The sequence below is a fragment of the Pygoscelis adeliae genome, unplaced genomic scaffold, assembly GCF_000699105.1.
Source record: "Pygoscelis adeliae isolate BGI_AS28 unplaced genomic scaffold, ASM69910v1 Scaffold34, whole genome shotgun sequence".
Lineage (NCBI taxonomy): Eukaryota > Metazoa > Chordata > Aves > Sphenisciformes > Spheniscidae > Pygoscelis > Pygoscelis adeliae.
The window spans coordinates 1565706-1570363 of record NW_008824658.1 but is presented as its reverse complement, the minus strand read 5'-3'; positions in this window follow the sequence as shown (position 1 = coordinate 1570363).

Below are 4658 nucleotides of genomic sequence, written 5' to 3'. Positions count from 1 at the left end.
AGCTTTTCTTTTCATTCACAAGGGAATGAGCTGCATTTGTTTTAACATTTTCTCATCAGATGGGCTGAGATAGTCCTGCCCTGGGAATTTCATACCAGCTGGGAACTGGGAACGGTGGAGAACTCTGAAATGCTGCAGCACTTCTCTTCTGGCTGTGCCCTGCCACAGTGACAGGAGCAACCCACTGGCCTGGACTGGTGAAGAGGAAACCCGAACCCAGCTATGTAGCAGTCTTTTGGGAGGTGCTCAGGAACAGGCATGATGAGCAGGGGGACAATAGCAGGAAGGGCCAGGCTGAAGGCTCCTGCCTATGCAGACCAGTTTCCCTTGGCCCTTCCAGGTGACCTGGGACAGGTACATGTAGCAGAACAGTCACAGAGCAGATCTGCTCTCCCCAGAGCAGCCAGGGACTTTGCATTGTGTCATGTGTATCCCACAGCCCCTCTGTGGGAGCTCCTCACTCGTGACAGCTGGCTCCCTACCGGCTCCCTGTCGCTGCCCCAAAATGCCACCGCCTGCAGCAGCTGTGGGGCTGTGAACCTCAGCTCTCCGGAGTCCAATAAATTAAACCTTAATCCGGAAGGGTCTTGGGCTGTCTTTTGCAAACAGAGGCAGGACAAAAGCTGCCTTTCTCCCTCTCGTTTGACTTTGTTTTCTCTCCCTCCCCATCTGCTTTTAGCCAAGAGGTTGAATAGCTTCAGTATATACTGCAGGAGGCTAAAGCCAGAGGCTGGAGCACCAGGGAAGGATGCAGAACAGCAGTGCCCTGTGGCCACTGCCTTCCGGAGGGGCTGGGAACTGTTTGCTACCGTCGCTCTGTAACCCAGCCTTGATCACCTTGCTGAACCCTTGGAGAAAGCAGCTCCGAAAGAAAATATTTGTGCTCTGGCTAGCACACGTGCACATTTCCGGCTCCTGAAGTCCTTAATTAAGCCTGGTTTTTGTTTGTTTGGTTTTTTTTTCTATTTACACTGCCACAGTCTTGGAGGGGGAGTCTGTCAGGTCCCCATGTGTTTTGCTGTTTTGGAAGCTGCAGTGTGGAAAGCTGCCTGCGATGGTCACACAGGGAATCTGCATGTATCCACAGGGGAGTAGGAACCAGCAAGTGCCTTTGGCGTTGCTCTGTATGCCAGTGCAGCAAGCACCAGGACAGCTCAGGGCATGACCCATTACAGAGTGGCCTCAGCCCGGCTGTGGCCTCATGACAAGGAAGATTGTGTCTTTGTAGACCTTATTGAAAAGATGCAAGACCAGCACATTTAGTTCAGAGAGGCCGCCAAGCTTTTCGCAGCCAGTTTGGCAGCTTGAGTCCCTCCAAGGGACCATGTTATCTGCCTGTTTCATCACGCTTGGCCTCCATCAGCAGAGATGTACGGCCACTTAGGGTGATGCTCGTGACTACGGACACCCAGCCCAGTGCAACGGGGACCTCCAGGTCCAGCTGCACGGCTCTAACTCAAAGAGCAGCTGGCCAGGGCAACGTTGCAGATGTTGACCCCAAAAGCATGGGGGTATGATCCTGCCTGCAAGTCAAACATCAGTCATGGTGCTCATCCGGCTCCCAGCTCTGCTACTGCCATGCCTGGGCTGGGAGCAGGCAGGCAAGCGACGGTGGAAGCCTAAGGCGGGTTGTTTCTTACAGCAAACATTTAAAAGCAGAATAAAACTAGAAAATCCCCATCTTTTGGTAATGAATCCCCTGTGTAACAGTCTTAACACCCAGACACGACACGCCTGTGGAATTCCTGACATCGTTGCAAACTGAACCCTGCTTTCCCACCCTGAAATTTCACAGCAATTTACCTCTCCAAGCCATCAGGGATCACTGTTTGCAGGCACCGAGGGGGATCTCCTATCGCTTGTCTGCTTTCTGCAGCCTGTGGTGCTATTTTGGAAATTCTCTCATTTACTGGGTGGTTCAACCGAGTACAACTGCTCCTTTGGCTAAAATCATCCCCTGCCTGTCATCTGGTAATTAGAAAGCACCAAAAAGCCAGTGGTGCTTAAGGCGGCTCTGGAATAACCAAGGCAGCTTTTTCTTTTGTGGATAAAGGACTGGGCTTTAGAGGCTGTAGACTTTTCCACTGAAATCAGATTTTGCTTTAAAAAGCGGGGAAAGGTAACACTGGGTGAACGATGACACCCAGAAGCACAGCAACACAAGAAGGACAATGCCGCAAATGCAATGAGGTGGGTGAGAAAAGCAAATGCCTTCTGTTGGAAACACCAGGGGAGGAAAAACAAAGATAATTTTGAGGCAGGGGAAACAAAAGAACTTTTAAAGCCCATCCCTTTGGGTTTGCCCAAGGGTGCCGCAGTTAGAGGCAGTTCACGACTCTCACAGTTCAGCTGGAGCTTGGCTGAGAACCTTGTGAAGAAACCAGAAGTGAACTCCTGCTGCTGGGAGGACATCTTCATGGATGGCAATGCACCAAATTGCACCTCACCAGCCACTCGTCCTGCAGCTGGCAGGGCCGACACGTCCCTCTTCCAGCAGGTCACTGGGATGTCCTGCAGAGCCAGGGTGTCTGTGGTGCAGGAAAGCTCCTTTTCCAAGTGCCACCCTTTCCTGTTTGCATTGCAAACTGAGCATTTCCTTGTCTGAAAACGGCCTCACAGCCTCAGTGTCTGGCATATTGCTTCCTGTGGGAATTATTGTGACCATGTGTCCTGGTTTCGGCTGGGATAGAGTTAAATTTCTTCCTAGCAGCTGGTACAGTGCTGTGTTTTGGATTTAGTATGAGAATAATGTTGATAACACACCGATGTTTTAGTTGTTGCTAAGCAGTGCTTACACTAGTCAAGGACTTTTCAGCTTCTCATGCCCTGCCAGCGAGAAGCTGGGAGGGGGCACAGCCAGGACAGCTGACCCAAACTGGCCAAAGGGATATCCCATACCATGGGACGTCATGCTCAGTATAGAAACTGGGGAGAGTTGGCCGGGGGGTGGCGACCGCTGTTCGGGGACTGGCTGGGCATCAGTTGGTGGGTGGTGAGCAATTGCATTGTGCATCACTCATTTTGTATACAACATCATCATTATTATTATTATTGTTGTTGTTGTTATTATTATTTTCCCCTCCTTTTCTGTCCTGTTAAACTGTCTTTATCTCAACCCATGAATTTTACTTTTTTTCCCCTATTCTCTCCCCCATCCCACTGTGGGGGGGAGTGAGTGAACGGCTGTGTGGTGTTTAGCTGCCTGCCAGGTTAAACCACACCACCATGTTATCTGTGCAGGCTTGTTGGGGTCTCTCTCTCCATCATGTGCAACCTGGGGGCCAATTTCAGGCCAACCCGATGAATGAAGATTTTTAAGATCTTGAAGTTGGGCAGCAGCAGAGCAAAGAGACTCTGCTTAGGTATCGACTGTCTTATCCTTTTAGAGTCTATGAATGAGTTGGTTTTTCTCCCAAAGCTTTTCCATAAGCCTCTCAGCCAGCCACCCTGCAGGTCTGCTGCTCTGTTCAGACTTGACCATCCTTTCTTAACTTCCCTAGCCCAGCCAGCCCAAACCCAGCCCATACATCCAAGCAAAGACTGTCACAGGGTGTCATTACTCAGTTTGGGCTGAGGTGGTTCATGGGAGAGGTGGCCTTTTCGGCGGCACCCTGTGCTCCTGCAGAGCCACTGCTTCAGGAGTGCTGGTGTAGAGCCTCCTGCGCTTGCTGTCCTGGAGGCAGGACCAGCAGGTCATCTTCCCCAAACACCTTACCTTATTCTGAGGAAAGGAAAGCAGGCAGAAAAAGAGCATTCTGCAGATTGTCTGGCCTGCTTGAAACACGCTGTTCCCCCGATAAGCCTGCAAGGTTGATGGGGGAGCACACGTGATGCTGTCCTGCTGGGCTTTTGGTGGAGAAAACAAACAGCAGCTTGGACGTCATCCTCCAGCCCTGCTCTAATAGGAGTTGTCCCGGTTCTTTGGTATTTTCATTAAATGTGCCTGGAGTGCTGGGGTTAGCAACCATCACAGCGCTTCCCTTCTCTCAGCTGGAGAAGAAATCCTAGCAGCTCACCTCCCTTCTCCACAGGGCCGGGGGAAGGCAGAGGGATGCAATGGGAGCGTCTGAGCACTGGGGCCACTGAAGGAAGGCTGAAGCAGGGCCCACAGGAGCCCTTGGTGCTTTCCCAACTGCTCACTCCCATCAGCATCCTCAGGGTATGGCACCAGAGAGAGAGGTGGCCTATGCAGACTTGTCATCCCTCTGTCTCCTCTGCTCTGGGACACCGAGTGAGGAGCAGAACATCAAATGCCACACGTCATCAGGTATGAAAGCCCACAGACCCTGCGCACACACAGTCTCCATCAGAAAGCAAATGGCAGGGACACCTCAAGGAAGTGGCTGTGGCCAGTCCCTGCCATGCTGTGCACACAGGGCAATTATAGGGGCTGTAAATGGCATTAATGGCAGGGTAGAGCACAGACACCGAGTGAGGAGCAGAACATCAAATGCCACACGTCATCAGGTATGAAAGCCCACAGACCCTGCGCACACACAGTCTCCATCAGAAAGCAAATGGCAGGGACACCTCAAGGAAGTGGCTGTGGCCAGTCCCTGCCATGCTGTGCACACAGGGCAATTATAGGGGCTGTAAATGGCATTAATGGCAGGGTAGAGCACAGCAGCCTAGCGTAACGATTGCCTGCTGCGAGGGAC